Source organism: Protopterus annectens, chromosome 2.part1 (assembly GCF_019279795.1).
Source record: "Protopterus annectens isolate FY-2018-M chromosome 2.part1, PAN1.0, whole genome shotgun sequence".
In the NCBI taxonomy this organism is placed as follows: domain Eukaryota; kingdom Metazoa; phylum Chordata; order Ceratodontiformes; family Protopteridae; genus Protopterus; species Protopterus annectens.
The window spans coordinates 1,599,610,117-1,599,628,044 of record NC_056729.1 but is presented as its reverse complement, the minus strand read 5'-3'; the positions used below and the strand labels follow the sequence as shown (position 1 = coordinate 1,599,628,044).

General features: G+C 39.5%; 1 protein-coding gene across 1 annotated transcript in view; it reads left to right on the top strand.

The window, feature by feature from the left end:
• The window catches only part of PHC2 (polyhomeotic homolog 2), a 2,832,203-nt gene that overhangs the window by 667,985 nt on the left and 2,146,290 nt on the right, over window positions 1–17,928 (top strand). Inside the window, exon 4 of the mRNA XM_044063043.1 lies at window positions 9,489–9,544. The gene's annotated coding sequence lies outside the window, so the exon portion shown is untranslated. The remainder of the gene's footprint in view (window positions 1–9,488; window positions 9,545–17,928) is intronic.

The following is a 17,928-nucleotide window of genomic DNA, read 5'->3' as shown; positions in this document are numbered from 1 at the left end:
ACCTACCTAACCTGTTTAATACATAAATACTTTATAACACAAAGTTTGTTCTTCCTTACACATTATTGATTAACCCTATGTACTGCCTTCATGCTAATGCTACCTCTATACCACTCTCAGAAGATTTAAACCTCTGTATTAATTTAACTCATGCTAATATTCATGCATAAAGAACTCATCTATGCTAATGTTACCTCTATATCATTCTCAGATGATTTAAACCTCTGTATTAATTTAACCTTGTACTACTGTTCGCAACCACTAAACATGTAAATATGCTTTACATCCTTCTCCAAGCTGCTGTTTAACTTTTGTTTAGTTTTTGCTATTTTGTATGTAAAATTTGCCTAGTTTGTTTCTGTTTCCACTATGTATGGAGTGTGTACTATGTATTATTGGAGCTTTTCTCCCTGGGCCTCCACTGAAAATGGGCTCTTTGAGCCCAGTGGACCTCCCCGGTCATCAAACTGGAAATAAATAAATATCTGTACATATATATATATCTGTATATATATATATATATATATATATATATATATATATATATATATATATATATAAAGAGAGAGAGATATCTGTGTGTGTTTGTGTATAGAAATAATTAGACAAAGACAGGTGCAGAAATATACAGTGAGTATGTCTACTAATCGAAGTCAATATTATCAAATGTAGTTTGAAAAAAAAATAGTATCTAATATCAAAACTATTACAGTGGGTACAGATGTAATAGTGAGATTAAATATTGATAGTTTTACTATATTGTATGACTTGGTGGGATTGTGCTTTACTGCTTCAGTAATTAGGAACGATTTGTAGGGATTGTATTTTTATATTTTGTTTTTCATGGTAGATCACTAGTCTTCATGGACGTTTTTCAGACTCAGCCCAGGAGTGACTTTTTCAGAGTCATACAGTTTCAGAATGGAAGTGGAAGGAATCAAACCCTGCACTATGGGGCAAAGGAAACAGCTCATTAACAGCCCCTTAATCCTCTAAGCCAACTGCCAGACTTGTAAAATGTGAGATTGCAATTGTATGACAATACGCTGTTTCCCAGGGATTGTGCAATCTCAGAGTTTAGAATAAATATTTGTTTAAGAGTCGCATGTTGCAAGATTATTCATGCATTATGCACAAAGGTGTGTCAGTGTTTCAATCACTGTAGATCGATATTTTGGCATTTTGTTGTTTATAAGTTAATTCATACATGTATATATGCAAATATATGTATATATACATGATTGTGTGTGAGTTTACACACACACACACGCACACAGATACACACACACATATCTTCTACTGGTTTCAACACTAATTGAAAATAGATTATTTTTATGCAACTTGCAATGATTAATAAAAGTTGTATCTGTAGTATTGTAACTGTAATAATGCCCTCCGTTCTGGATTGGGACTCTGTTTGAATGTCGCATTTGGTGCTCTAATCCCAAATAATCCCTTCTTCCATTAAACCAGAGCGGTCAGGAAATGAATATATGTATGACCTGAGGAGCCGAGATTGAGCTGTGAGCTGTCCTTTGTATATCAGTATAAGTGTTATAATTATCAGAGTCATTATGATCAGGGATACTCTTTGAATGATAAAAGCTAGTCTTTACTTTGCCACTGGCTGAAAAAGAAGTTGCTGATGAAATGGACTCCATGACAGAGAGCATTCAGAGTGGCAGGCTTATTCTCCTCCATTCTAAGTGCCACGCTTAGCCATGATTTGTCACTTCTTTATTTTAGATGCAATGGGACTCTACTGAGGTGTAATGATGTGTATCAGACTGAGATATTGCGTGCCTCTGTTATCATTTACCAAAAAAAAAAAAATTAGATAAGAAGAATTACTTTTTGGCTCAGGTCTGCTCTTCAAATGGCTAATTTATATGATAATGTTAAGGATAAAAATCAGCACACTGTGGGGACTGGTTTTGTTCATCAGTACTCCATTATGAGACCTTGCTAAAGAAAACTATTTCTTCATGGTATCATTGCACACTGAATGATGTGCCACTCTAAATAGAAATCAGGTGCTTTAAATTAGAGATTTAATTGAAATTATATTCAGGCTTAAAATTTTCCTTTTTTCATTTTTTAACACAATTTATGCAGCCATATGTTTTGCTAGTACAAACTAGAAAGTAAGGCAGAAGGAAGTGAGTGAGTGGGCTTTGTAAATGCAGCATGTTGGAGTTTGATTCTTACAGCCTACAAGTGAAAGCCAGCGCAGCTTTGAACAATTTCGTATTAATTCTCTTCATTACCTGAGAAAGCATGTACTGAGTCATTTAACAATAAACTAATTAAAAAGGTAACATTAGGAATAATTGGAAGCAATGTGTATGATGCAGTTAGATCAGAAATGAGTTGTGCTGTCTGTTTTTCAGTTTTTCATCCTGCAATGTCTTCTTGCTTCAAATAGCACCACATATCAGTATGCTGCAGTACTGGTACGAGGACAAAGGGATAAATAGTTTGCAGGTGTCTGTTGTTTACCTGGACTTATGTCAGACAACAGATTTTTATCTTTTGATTTTTTATGTCATTTTTTTGCTGCCCTTTGTTAACCAAATATTTAATTATTAGTAGTAGTATTTTTATATAGGGGCTGCCACGGTGGTGCAGCGGTTAGCATTGCCGCCTCACAGCAAGAGGTTCTCCGGTTCGATCCTCGGTTAGGGTGCCTTCTGTGCAGAGTCTGCATGTCCTCCCTGTGGTCGCATGGGTTTCCTCCAGGTGCTCCGGTTTCCTCCCACATCCCAGAGACATGCTGTAGGTGGATTGGATACTCTAAATTGGCCCTAGGTGTGAGTGTGTGCATGTGTGTTTGCCTTCTGTGGAAGGTTGGGTGCCGGGCTGGCAACTCGACACTGTAAAACTCCACTGCCAATCATGAGCGGACAGGTGATCCGCTGTGGCGACCCCTAACAGGGAAAAGCTTAAAGAAGAAGAAGTAGCATTTTTATATAACATTTGTTTACCAGGAAAGTCTGACTGGGACAGGGCCCATTTTCATCAGAGGCCTGGGGAGAAGCACTCCAGACACGTCTTTGGAATGTGGTAGGAAACAAGAGCATACAGAGGAAACCCACACAAACACAGGGAGGACATGCAGACTCCACACAAAAGGCATCCCAGTCAAGTATCGAACTGGAAAACCTCTTGCTTTAAAGCGATAACAGTAACTGATGCACCACTGCTTTCTCTGACTTCATTTTCCTTAGTGCTGTTCTTACTTCTGTCAGGCTCCTTAGTATTAAAGCACAGTTCTTGTACAAAAGACTGTGTGCGTCTTTACATATGAGAGTGTATTGGGGGTGGAAGGTGGATGTGTGTCTACATGCAGGTATCGTCTAAACATACCATGATAAAGAAGATGGCCAGACACCCTTCATAAGGGATGCCAGCATCAATCTGCTTGCCAGTCCACATGAAATGAAAGGCAGATGTAAGGAGTACTTGTGAATGAAGAAAACCCCCAGAAGCTGTACTACCAATACACAGCCTATGATGAACGAAGAGGAGGAGCACACTCTAACAGAGGTAAGAATAGCACTAAGGAAAATGAAGTCAGGAAAAGCAGCAAGCTCAGAGGAGGCCACAGCAGATATGATCAAGATGTTGGTCGAGATAGTTGAGAAATTGCTCCTAAGGGTATTCATAGTAGTATAAATAAAAAGGGTGGCCTAATGGTTAAGGTGTTTGCCTTGCAAACACAAGGTGCAGGGTTTGAGTCTCACAAGGGGCAATTGGCTAGGCTTAAAATGGCTCGCAAGGGCAGTTAGCTTAGTACTAATCTATGAACCTAAAAAGGCTTATTCCAGATGACTGGCGAATGAGTATACTAGTTTCAGTGTACAAGGACAAAGAGGACATCCACAACTGTGGACAGTACAGAGGTATTAAACTCCAGTCACACTGCACAAATGTTCTGGAGATGTTGACTTAAAATGAATTCAGACAGTAGCAGAAAGTAAAATTGGAGATGGCCAGTTCATATTCTGCTCAGCATACAGCACAACCAACCTGATGTTTGCAGTGAGACAGATAGTTAAGAAGAAGCTAGAGATGAGGAAAGAGTCCAAGTGGCCATTTCAAGACTTAAGCTTATGGCAAGGTCCCAAGGAAGCTGATTTGGGCAGTCATGTGGTAGATCAGAGTCCCAGAAGCACTGCTGGAATTAGTGGAGTCTATTTACAAGAACCCAGTGACTCAAATATAAACCGTATTCTGTCTCACAGAGGGGTTCCCAGTCAGAGTGGGTGTGTATCAGGGTTCAGCTCTTAGACTGCGGTTGTTCATATGGTGATGGACTACACTAGCAAACAGGTTAGAGAGGACAGCTCAACAAAGCTGCTGTATGCAGATGTGGCATTACAGACAGACTGAACAAGAAATTGATATGGAAATGGAATGCAAAACTGAAGGTACATGGCATGAAACTGAGTGCAGATAAGACAGCTGTAATAGCAGTAATTGGGGAAGTCAGAAGAAGTTGAGAATTGAAACAGACAGGAAAATAGTGAAACAGGTTAACAGCTTCAGGTATCTGGGAGGGTTGGTTGAGGAGAATGGAAGTCTGAATGAGGAAATCAAAACTAGAATCAAAAGTGCTGTAGCCAACTTGGTCAGAATGTTAGGGGTAGTATATGACAGAAGAACAACAAAGAAGCTGAAAAGTAAGGTGTTCAAAACAGTGGTGAAACTAGTACTTATTTATGGTATGGAAACCTGGGCTGTAAAGGCAGAGCAGATGAGGAAGCTAGAGGTGATGGAGATGAAGTGCCTGAGATATGTAATTGGATGCAAACTGTGGGACAGATGAAGAAATGAGGGCATCAGAGCAGAAACCAAAGTTACTCCAATTATAGAGAATGTCAAAGAGAACACATTATGGTGGTTTGGGCATATGTGTATGAGAGAAGACGACAATCTGATGAAGAAGATTTGGGACAGACAAAAAGGAGGCAAGAGGAAATAAGGTTGTCCAGCAAAGAGATGGATGATTGTGTGAGAAAAGGACCTGCAACAGTCAGGCATGAATGAGACGGAAGCAGAGTAGCACTGAATCAAGAGAGATGGCAACAGTTGATACAACACCCTGAGCCCATATAGAAAATCGGAAAAAAGGGGGCTGATGATGATGATGATGATGATGATGACTGTGAATACAGTCATGTGTGTTGACTTTAAAGCAGCAAAAACATAAAAACAAAACGGTAAGATTCAAAAATGTAACATCTCTACCCCCCCATTCTCTCACTGTCCACATCAAATCCCAGGAAAATAGACACCCAAAGTAAAAACAATATGATCATGTGCAGACGTAAAGGAGTTGAGAGTGATGGTTAGATTATCATGCCTTAACCACATGGATTTGAAAATGCAAAATAACATAATGAATATTAACTGGTGTGGTAGCTTCATTTTTTTATTAAAAAATGCATACTTTTTAAGTAGACAGTTATTCTCAATGGGCTGCAGTTTGTAAGTTAAAAAGCATCTTGTTTTGCATTCAGATCAGATTTTCAATAGCCTTGGAAGCCACAGACTATCCTTTTCAATATATGTGTGTACCTTAGCACGAGTTTTCACATTATACAGGCCTGTAGGAGCATAAAGTTATAAGATGTATAAGGCAGTACATTTCAAGAATAATTAAAGCCTTGCCAGCTCCCACCATCATGTGGCATGTCCTGTCTCCAAGAGGACAACACAAGGAGAATGTGTAATGACCTATGCATTTATCCAGATTCACCTTAAAGGTGGTGAGGGTTTCAGTCTGTTTAAGATGAATAGGTGGTATCTTTAGGCCACTTCTCTGAACCCTTATTGACCAACTTATTCTGCTTGGACAACATCTGGTCCATTCTTTCCCAAAAACAATGACAGTTCTTCAGCCCACAATTCAATGTTCAGGTGAGAGCCAATATGTCTCTTCATTCCCAGTCAGGTGTGAATCAGAGACAAAACTGTCTGTCGTTCATGGTGAGGTTTCCCTAACCCCTCCTTGCAGTGACCAGTGTCTATGTAATGCTGCTGCTCAGGATGACCAGATCTACCTCCACATATACTTCCCTGTAGCTGACGTGCAACAGGCAGCCAGTACCACAGTATTAGCTGCGTCCTGCAGTACCTCAGCTTAACAACTGGAGTCAGCAGTGCAGTGGGTCTACCCACCTCCCTTAGGATGGCTTAACTAGTGTCACCTGATGACTGCCACCTTACCAACCTGGCCTTTATACCCACCTCTCTCAGGATGGCTGAACCAATGTTACCTGCCGACTGCCATCCTACCAACCTGGCCTTTCTACTCACCTCCCACAAGATGACTGAACCAGTGTCACCTGCTGACTGCCATCCTACCAACCTGGCCTTTATACCCATTTTCCTCAGGATGGCCAAACCAATGTCACCTGCTGACTGCTACTGTGCCACCTGCCAGCCTGGCATTTTACCCACCTCTGTCAGGATGGCTGAACCAGTGTCACCTGCTGACTGCCACCCAACCAGCCTGGCCTTTATACCCACCTTCCTCAGAATGGCTAGTGTCACCTGCTGACTGCCATCCTACCAACATGGCCTTTCTACCAACCTCCCTCAGGATTGCTGAATCAGTGTCACCTGCTTATTGCCTCCCTACCAACCTGGCCCTTATACCCATCTCCCTCAAGATGGCTTAACCAGTGTCACCTGCCGACTGCTACCCCACCAACATGGCCTTTCTGCTAATTGAACTCAAGGTGCCTGAAGCAGAGGCAAAGATTTATCCCTTAGTATATGGACTGGCAGAAGTACAGGCTCATCTTAACCACATATGGACTTGTATCACATGCACAAGACTACATTATGTTTCGCCTCGTATGCCACTCTGCCGTTTATTATTGTATGTGAAGAGTACTGCATGTGATTCAAGGTCTAAGACTCTCCACTTCACACTGTAGTACAAAGACAAGCAAGGGTAGCCTGATGTTTGCCCCTCAGATGATCCTTACCAAAGCATGTGGGGCATATCCTCCTTAGCAGATTGTATCTTAGACAGTGCAGTGGTGCAGCGGTTGCATTGTCGCCTCACAGCAACAGGTTCTCCAGTTCGATTCTTGGCTGGGATGCCTTCTGTGTGGAGTCTGCATGTCCTCCTTGCGTTCATGTGGGTTTCCTTCCATGTTATAAAGACATACATCTGGAGCATTTCTCCCCGGGCCTCCACTGAAAGTTGGATTTGTTCCAAGTTGGATTTTCCCAGTAAACAAATGTTAAATAAAAAATGTAAGTTATGGGATGTGGCACAGTGTCTTTGGTCTTTTGTATTATTCCACCAAAATTTGAAATAGACAGACAGTGTGTATATCACCAGATATTCAGTTTCTGCCTCACCCACCAAGACTTGCTACCAGTATAATTTTCCATACCACATTAACTAGTATCCATATAACATGTTCTCTAATGTGTATTTAAGTACAGTAAATCTGCATCTTTTTTTTCTTCTAAGAGTCCTACTCCAACCCCAGTCCTCTAACACATACACACACACACACACACACACACACACACACACACACACACACACACACACACACACACAAGAGTTTACAGGACCAACATTGCCACTCCATTCTTACTGAAACCCATAATACCAACATGACAGTACTGGACCTACTAGGTTTTCTGTAGGTGATAAAGTGCCCCATGCTCTCCAGTTAGAAAGCTTTGCCCTGTAGAACTTGGCATCAGATTATGGGATACTCACCAAAACCTACCACACACCCACAGATATCTACATATGAAATCATTTAATTAATTATTTTGCAGATTGGGTGTAGTATTTCATAGTTTCATAGGTAAGTACTTGGTTAACTTCCTGCGGGCCATTTTAAGTCTAGCCAGTTTCCATTTTTGTACTCTAATTAACCTATCTCATTTGGTTAAAGCTTGGCCTTACCCATCCCATGGTCAGTAATTCTGTATTACCACCAAGGAAAATAATTGGGATCATACCATAGATCATTTAAAGGGACCCATGCCTGGGCGAAAGCATTTAGGAGCTGGCTGTGTTCATTAGTAGTACAGGTGGCAGTCCTGGGGTATATTTTCTGTTTCCCATCCATAGATCCACATTGCACTTGAATATGAACAGGGATGAACTTTGTTTTATGTGGATGGGGAGTCTTTTCCAGAGCAGCGGAATCCTGTGCAAGACATATGTGTCTGTTTCCCTCCAAACCATTCTGTGGATGCTGCAGAAGAGGTTTAGATCCTTAGACCAAGTGTTTCTGATGCCATTTGACTTGCTGATGTGCAGTAAATCCATCAGCATTTAGTTGGAGGATGCCTTGTACAACAGACACAGGTCACACCTCTTAGCAGTCTGTAGGATTCCAAGCATAGTGACAGGGCTTTGAGTTGATCCATGCGGGATGTTTTTTATCCTTCTAGTACGGTATCTCTGTGGGTGTTCCAGATTCATCTGCATCATTTTCACCAAAGTGATTTTCGGTCCTTCAAATGGCCTTTCCAAAGATATATTTCATAAATATTTCAGGGCATTTGCACAGACATCATCTATACAGACAAGTGAAAGACATTCATGCTTTCAACTCCATTTTAACCTTCTCATTAATTGTCACACCTGCCCCTTCTCAAAAGCACATATTAACTTATATCCTAAACAGACATTCTGCAATTTCTGTAGCCTTCATCTCCCAGCCATTTGTTATAGATATTTTGGCATATTTTTAGTAAGGTCCAGTAAACATTAAATAGACTTCAGCGAATCAGTTTATGAATGTTTAAGGCTGATGTCTTTGAAATCAAGTATGATCTGGAGTAAAACAGCAATTAAAAGGTGGCCATCTTTGTTGACGCGTTCCATACTCTACTGAATAGGACAGTTTGCTCTTTGTGACAGAAAGACAATTTTCAGAACATTTTTCTAAGGAAAGGTCCTTTGTTAAAGAGTATCGCACTGATTTTGGGAGTTATAGTTACTTTTCTGACAATACTGGCTATGTTTCAACTTTCTGGATCTACATCCTCATAGAGGTTTCAGTATACGTGGCTTAAAAAGCAAAGTATGTACCCTCAGATGTTTATAATAAATTTAACCAAGTGGCATTACCACAGCCACACAAATTTTAGTGTTTTTGATGTTATGGATTTCTTTTTGTATAAATAAAGAAAATAAATCAAATTAAATCAAACAAAAAGATAATAATTACAGATTAAACATGAAGCACTCTATTAAGTACAGTACAGAATGTAAAAACAACAGAGAAAAGGAATCAGTGATAACTGAAGTACAATTAAACAGACTAAGGCATAGCGCACATTTTGCCGAAAGGATCAGACACCATTAGAAAACAGTCGAGCCTTGCTATCATTTAGAATGTTGTTTAATGGTTATTATGGAAGTGCCATTGTTTTCATGATAAGAGAAGTATTTCTGGCTTTTTAAAAGCACAGTTGTTGATTTTTTTTTTCTACAGGAAATTATTTCGCTTTTGCTGAGGACCTAGAATTGAAATAATGGCATTTAGATCAGGTAAGTCTGCAGAAACTTGTGTAAAAAAAAAAAAAAGAAAAAACATTTGCTTCAGTTTCTGAATTCTCTACTACTCCTAAGTGTACAGCGGAAGAAAACTGAGAAGGAAAGCTCAATTTCCATGTACTATTTTTCTCAAAAATGTGTTAGTGTGGTGCACAGTCAAAGCAAAATAAAGCTGTAGAATGAATGAATGAATAGGATGAGAATGGGATAACAACTTAGTTTCTTAAACTCCTGAAAAAAATCTCTTATTAGCTTACCGGTATTTGTGTATCTAAAGACTGAGTCAGTGAGAGTGATAAATACAGGCCAAATGTTAAAACCAAATTTAAAACCACTTGATTTCGAGTAGAGCAGTTGTTTTAGAGACTGGGGAGAGAAAATGGCTGCAGGACAAATGTCTTTAGGACTCTGGGTATCCATGTTTTGGGATAAAAGTGATGTATACAATTTGCCAGAGTTAAGGGAAAGGTCATGCCGCAACCAACTAATGATATGCAAATGAGATCAAGTCCTTTGTACAAGTTATCGACCTGCTAGGAAGTTTATTGAGAGCTTCTTTGACTTTATTCTTCTGAAACTGAAGAGAAATTGATGAAACTGCAAAGGGCAAAGCAAAAGCTTATGAAAGTTGTATAGTGAACTGAGCAGTTCCTCCGACTGGCACACCCTCATCAGGAGGTTGAGGTCCACAAAAAAAGCTTTGCAACTTTTACTGATGGGTGCAACTGCTGTACTGGCATCCAACCATCATTTTAAGAATCTACAGGTAATATCAGTAATGCCTTATATATTTTGTAATTACTTTTGTTATCATGTAGTAGATAGCAGAGCTTTTCTGTATTTGTACAGTAAATGCCTTATGTATTTTGTATTTACTTTTGTTATCATGTAGTAGATAACGGAGCTTTTCTCCTCGGGCCTCCACTGAAAATGGACATGTATCCAGTTGGACTAGCCCGGTTAACAAATGTAAAATAAAAATAAAAAATAAAAATAAAATCATGGCTCCTTAAATGAATGCATTAAGAATCATTACTGTATTAGTATCTTTGCAAGATATACCTACCTTTCCCTCAAAACCATTCTTTTGATGTTGCAGAAGAGGTGTATGTCCCTAGACCAAGTATTACTGATGGCATTTGACTTGCTGATGTGCAGTAGATCTATAAGTAACGGGTCGGAGGATGCTTGTATGCTAGACATAAGTAACAACTTAGCAGTCTGTAGGAAACCAAGTATAGTGACAGGGTTTGAGTGGGTCCAGGTAGGACATGTTGATTAGGCCTTGTATCCTTTTAGTAAAGTATCTCTGTGGGAATTCCAGTTGTTGCATGTGCCTGGACAGCAACATTCCAAAGAAGGCATTATGTTCAATAATTGGTCTACCGAGGGCTGGGTAAATGGAGAAATTACATCCCTCGATCTAGACACAATCCCTTTGTTTATAAGCTGTGCAATATAAAAGTAATTTCTTATGACATTGTGCACATGTTGGTCAAAAGTTCAGTCAATGTACACATAAATTTCCAAATCCCGAACAACTGGGTCAGATCTCAGAGGTGTATTGTCAATGTAGTAGTTCCCTAGGGTCGATGACTTCCCAAAGGATAAAACAATGCATTTTTTTTGGCATTTAGTTTCAGTCTGTTCTTTTGGCACCAGTTATTTATGTGGAACAAACCTTCCTGCCGGATAGCTAAGTCATTTGGTGATTCAATAACTACTCCTAGCTTGCAGTCATCTGCAAACCTAGTCAGCCAGAACCATTTGGTATTGACTTTTACTTCAGAGAAGTAAATTCCAAATATGAACGGTCTCAACACAGAGCCCTAGGGGGCTCCAGTGTGTCCTTACTGATTAGCTCCATGATGTCTTCCCATACTTTTGCATATGTAGCTGTCATACTTATGAGTTTGTAATTGCCTGGGTCTGTGGAAGGCCCTCCCTTAGGTTTGAGAATGGCTGTAGCTGATCTCCAGTCACTCGGTGCAAAACCTATATGGAGGCTAAGGTTGAACAGTATTGTTAGGGATGTGGATCAATCATGCTTCACTTTATTTAAACTGCATTCAGGAATATTGTCAGGACCCATCAATGCAGTATTTTTAGATTTTGATAGGGTTTTAGGACTTGATCTTCCATACCAGCTGGAGGTGAGCCAGTTTCAGTATATCTTCAGGGACAGGCTGAGGGGAGAGAGAGGTAAAGTTAGAGCTAAATATATTGGCCAGTAGGTTCACTATACCTTCAGCCTCATTGTAGGTAACATCATTCACAATCCGCTCAGTACATTCCTTTGTTGTACTTTTGAGATTATGAACATAATTAAAAAAGGCATTGTTATTGTCTTTGGCTTGAGTGACTATCTTAGCCTTAAACTTGGATTTGGTAGATTTTATTAAGTTCTTGAGTTGTTTGTTTATTTCGATGACAAGGGCTCTATGATTCTGGTAATTGCTCTTCTTACTTTTGGTCAAAATTCTCTTCCTTTTATTGTAAAGCTTGCTGGTATTATGGTTCCACCACGTGGGTTTGTTTCTAGGTTTTGCCATGCTCTTGTACCTACAGAGTACAGTCTCATCATTACAGTTGTTTATATCTGGATACAGTGTGGTGTTCTACATTTCTACAAATTAAGTGGAGTTAACTGTGTTTGGTAGGGATTTGAAGCTTGCCAATGTACCATTTAGGAGTTGGTAGCTTGTCTTGGAGAAATTTCTAAAATTATCTTGGTTGGAAGAGATCGGTCTACGTTGGGGAAATGGGCAATTCCTGATAACGGCCAACTGAATTTTTTCCGGCGGAATAAATTCGCAGATGTGGCCATTCGCTCTTTAGAGTGTTAGCTCTTTAGGTGTCGATGATTATATGTTCGAAGAAACGTCTCTTCGACCATATAATATAGACCCTTCAGTTACTACTAGCTCATACTCGAATATACGGTTTACTATCAAAATGTTGAAATTCATATGGTCTAACGTTCATTCGATCAACACATATGGTCGACACATGAATATTAAGTAGTTCATTTGGTCGACAGAAAGTGCATGCAAATTACCTGTCGACATTATGTTGACAACAGGCAAGGATTTACCCTTGTCAGCACTGTTGTGTGATCTCGGAGTTGTAATATATAAGTAGCAGGGAACACTAGTGTTAGTTTTCAGGTGTTTGTCGACCATTTAAACTTTGACATTTTTATTTTCAGTATTTTGACCATTCAATATAATGATTTCGACATTATGAACGTTGACCGTATGACTTTCGACATTTTGGTAGTAAACCTCAAATATACTACCCTTAATAGTGTCTGGCACTAACTGGCATGCTTCAACACCACCACCCTACCATGGACTGAACTCCCACATCACCCCCACTATAGTCGGCTACTACTAGCTCATACTGTAATATTCTACCCTGATATATATATCCGGTGCTAAAAGGCATGCTTCAACACTACCACCCTACCAAAACTCTTCGCTGTAAAATCAAACTCCTCCTCTCCATCACTAAAGCCCAAAATGCATCTGTGGCCTCATTATACTCAAACTCTGTAGCTCCCCTCTGGAATGCCCTTTCACATGTTGTCAGACTTTTTGAAAAACGACAGGCATACAAAACACATCTAAGAAAACCCCTCTCAACATCCTGGCACTGTAACTGTACATTTCCAGGATAAGTATAACATCTTTGCTTTCTTTCTCCTCTTCTACTGTACCAGCTATCACTTTGTCTTCACTCATCCCACCTTCTGTCTGTGCCTCTCGTAACTCTTACCACTCATTTCATTTATGTCTCAAAAGTAAATCAACCTTCTACGCTAAGTAAATAACTCAGTAGTCTGCATTGTGACATCTGATTTATTTATTTATTTATTGTCATTTGTTAACCGGGTTAGTCATAGTGAGCCAGAGGTCCATTTTCAGTGGAGACCCGAGGAGAAAAGCTCCATATAAAGGTAAAAACATTACAAAAAAAGTTAGACAAACAGATATACTTACAAGAATATTGTAACAAGAAGTTATACATGCAAGATAAACTCCACTATTAATACAGTTGTGATTCTAGTTGCAGAATGATAGTACAGAAACAGCAATATATTCTGTATGCAAAAATATATACAAGTAGCAGCAATAAACTCTATATACAATGGTATTTACATGAACATGGTGGTATACAGTCATAAGCATTTTGAAAGACTGATTGAAGCTAAGAAATATGGTTAGAGTAAGGAGGTAGAGTTTAGGAAGAGAAAAGCAGGAATCAGGTAGGAGCTTGACAATGACATGACCAGGTCTTTAGTAGGTAGTTTTTAAGCTCGAGTTTGAATTGGGCTTTATGGGGAATATTTGTTATATTAAGGGGAAGGACATTCCACATATGAGCGACAGAGAATTTATATAAGGACTTTCCTATATTTTTTGTTGGTTTGTAGATGTCTAGTAGATGTTTGTCAGATGTGCGAAGCTGATGTCAGGGATTATAGAGTGATACAATGTTAGCGATGGAGTGACAGGAAGTGGGGTCATAGAGTACAGAGTGTGTAATATGTAGTTGTGGAAGAAGTTGTTTTTGGAATTCAGGCCATAGTAAAGAGTTGAGAGTGAGGCAGTGTTGGAGGCAAACCTAGCAATTTTGTAGTAAGTGTGATCTAGTTTGGAGAGCAGAGATGACTGAAGGTTAGTAAGGACTAGTGCTGCATATAGAAGACAGGATACGAGAAGAGACATGGTGAGGGAGAATTTGGAGAAGGAAGAAAGTAGCTTATGATTACAGTAGAGGAGTCCAAGTTTTTTTTTTTTTTTTTTTTTTTTTTACAATGTTTGATATACATGTCAAATTTTAGTTTGTCATCAATAGTAACACCAAGTAATTTAGTATAGGGTTCAGGTGTGATAACAGTTATAGGGTTCAGGTGTGATGACAGTTATAGGGTTCAGGTGTGATAACAGTTATAGGGTTCAGGTGTGATGACAGTTATAGGGTTCAGGTGTGATGACAGTTATAGGGTTCAGGTGTGATAACAGTTATAGGGTTCAGGTGTGATGACAGTTATAGGGTTCAGGTGTGATGACAGTTATAGGGTTCAGGTGTGATGACAGTTATAGGGTTCAGGTGTGATGACAGTTATAGGGTTCAGGTGTGATGACAGTATTGTCAAGTGAGGTAATGGAGAAGGAAGGTTTATGGTGTGTCAGTGTTTTGGGAAGGAAAAGTAGGAGCTCTGTTTTTTTTTGGATTTAATATTAGTTGATTATCAGTGAGCCAGGTTTCAATAGAGGTGAAGGTGTCTTTGGTATGAGCAAGGAGTTCTGGGATGCATTGGGCTATGGTAATAAGGGTTGAGTCATCGGCATATTGTAAGAGTGTAGAGAGGTAAGTAGCGGAGTGTAATCTGTTAGTAAAGATGTTGAACAAGAGGGGACCCAAAATAGACCATTGGGGAATGCCAGTGTTGATGGGTAGAAATAGGGCATCTATCCTACATCTATCCTACAGTATATTTATATAATAATATATTTATTTAACTATATGTATTTACAGTAGAATTAGTACAAGAAGCCTAACTACTGTATGTTTTGTTACTATTTTATATACTCTGACATGCTAAAAGTTAATTTAATTGTAATCTGCCTGGCATTGTTGATATTATATCACTTAAAAGATTTTGTTCGTACTGCGTGTACTGGAACTTTTCTCCTGGGACCTCCACTGAAAAGGGACCTTTGTGCCTAGCCGGCCCTCTTCATTCTAACAAATGTAAAATAAATAACATAGACGAAGTTTTGAGAAGCAACACGCCAAATGGAAACAAACACATTTTGGCTTAATTCTTTAGGCCATGAACAAAAATTTTTCCTAATTCAAACCATAGTCTTTGTCTGTTCATTTGCCCTTTGTAACAACATCATAAGCAGTTTCTCATTTAACAGGCCATCTACAAGGGTAGTTGGGGCTCATGCCCTTGTCATTGTGCCACTACAATGTAGTAAATCCCATAAGGTAAAAAGGAACATTTCAGAGGGTTTATAGCACTATCATCCTTTGGAAACTTCTCTCCATCAGAAGTCACACACAGTGGGTTCTGCTGTCTCCCTACAAACCTTAGGCCTCAGACGCTTTCTCTGCCTACTTTCAACTCTGTTTCTAAATGAAGATTCCTAGAATGCCCACGTCCTTTACATACATTTTTCTGTGGTCTCTTGTTCTGAATTCTCTTTAGCCCCAGAAGTCAGAAATCAAATCTGAAGGGATAGTGGCCATGATCCACACCTTATTAGCTGTTATGGAAACTTGCCTGTCTTTCTCTGGTTTGCTTACCTGCATGCTTTGTATTTCCCATTCAGGTTGCACCCCATAGCAGACACAGTTCCAGAATGGGCAGTGTGCATTCCAGGTTCAACAATCACTGTGCCATTACATATCTGTCTCTGTGTCTATGTTTGTGTTTGTGCGCATGTGAGCTTGTGTGTGTGTGTGTGTGTGTGTGTGTGTGTGTGTGTGTGTGTGTGTGTGTGTGTGTGTGTGTATATATATATATATATATATATATATATATATATATATATATATATATATATATGTGTGTGTGTGTGTGTGTGTGTGTGTGTGTATGGCACGGCAGAGGTTCACTGGTTCAATTCCTGGCTGGGATGCCTTCTATGTGGCCTTCTATGTGCCTTCTGTGTATGTAACTTAATGGGTAGGACACAAACATGTGCAGAAGTGGTGGCCAACGGTATCATACACACTGACTCGACAGAGATAGCTAACCTGCTAGTGGATAGGTTTGGCGAAAAGTTCACTCCCTTATCCACACCTAACATGCAGCAAACACTCCCCCAAACTCTCCCCCACTTTACATATCTGAAGAGCAGGTACTCAAAGTCCTGTCCAAGGCAAAGAACATGGCCTCAGTGGGACCAGATGACATTCTAGGCTGTCTTCTAAACAGGCTAAAACATGAACTAGCATCACCACTAAGTACCCTTTTCAGTCATAACTTAACCACAGGCTTTGTTCCTGCAGAATGAAGAACAGCAACAGTTATTCCCCTTCACAAAGGTGGCCTAGCAAGTGACCTGGGGAATTATAGATCCATAAGCCTGACCAGCTTCATCTGTAAGGCCATGGAACATATCATTATTTATTTATTTATTTGACATTTGTTAACCAGGATAGTCTATCTGAGCAAAAGCCCTTTTTCAGTGGAGGCCCCTGGGAGAAAAGCTCCACAGTTACAAGTAAGCAAGAACATTTACAAAATATAAGATGAAAACAGTGAAAATTTACAATAAAACAGTTAAGCAAATGTAGATAAAGCTCCGCAGTACAGTATAGTAAGAGGCATTATAACACTGAAGAAAAAGCATAGCAAAGAAAATACAGTAAAACATTTGAATGAATTTACATAACACAGTGGGTTATCTTCAGAGGGTAAGTGTACAGTACAGAGCAGTTACGTGAGTTATGGTAGCAGGGAAGGGAAGAAGAGAAAGGGGGTGGGTTCATGTGGGATGATTACAGAGGCAAATCCATGTGCTATTAAGGTACCTTTTGAGACTTTTCTTGAATTTGTGGATGTAGGAAATGCTTCTAAGGTTCAAAAGCAGGAAAGTAGCTGTAGAGATTCCGTCCAATAGATATTTTAGGTTTGTGAATTTGTAAGAGTCATTGGTTAGAGCTTCCTAGGGATCAAAGGGGCTTGTAGAGGGAGACATGAGGAAATGCTGGGGCAAGAGGAGGGCTTATTCAAAATAATATGGATTATGAGAAGTTTGGTAAATAAGAGTTGGTTAGGAAACTCTAGCCAGCTGAGCGTCTGGAGAGTGTGACAGTGGTGTGATCTTGAGGGCAGATTGGTTGCAAATCTAGCAACTTTGTTGCAGGTGGTTTCAAGTCTGGAGAGTAATGAATATTGTAAGTTGGTTAAAATTTGAGAGCTGTAAAAGAGGTTGCGGAGAAGGTAAGCTTGGGCTAATGAGATCCTGGAGCTGGGTGTGAGGAAACTTTTGTTTCTATAGAGTAAACCAACCTTTTGATGGGTTTTCTTGTTGCAGTTAAGTACATGAAGGTAAATTTTAGTTGCTCGTCCAATATTACTCCAAGCAGTTTAGTGTGTGATTCAGCTATGATTTTAGTGTTGTTAAGGGAAGAGAGGGTGAATGAGGATTTGCGATGGTAAAGGGATTTGGGGAGGAAGAGAAGTTTTGCCTTTTTAATGTTTAATATGAGTTGGTTGTTAGTAAGTCATGTTTCAGTGAGGTTGAAAGATGTTTGTGTCAGGGTTAATAAGTCAGTGGGACTGTCAGTGGCAGAAATTATGGTAGACTTGAGGACAGGACGTGTGAAGTTAGTTGGTTAGTAAAAATGTTAAA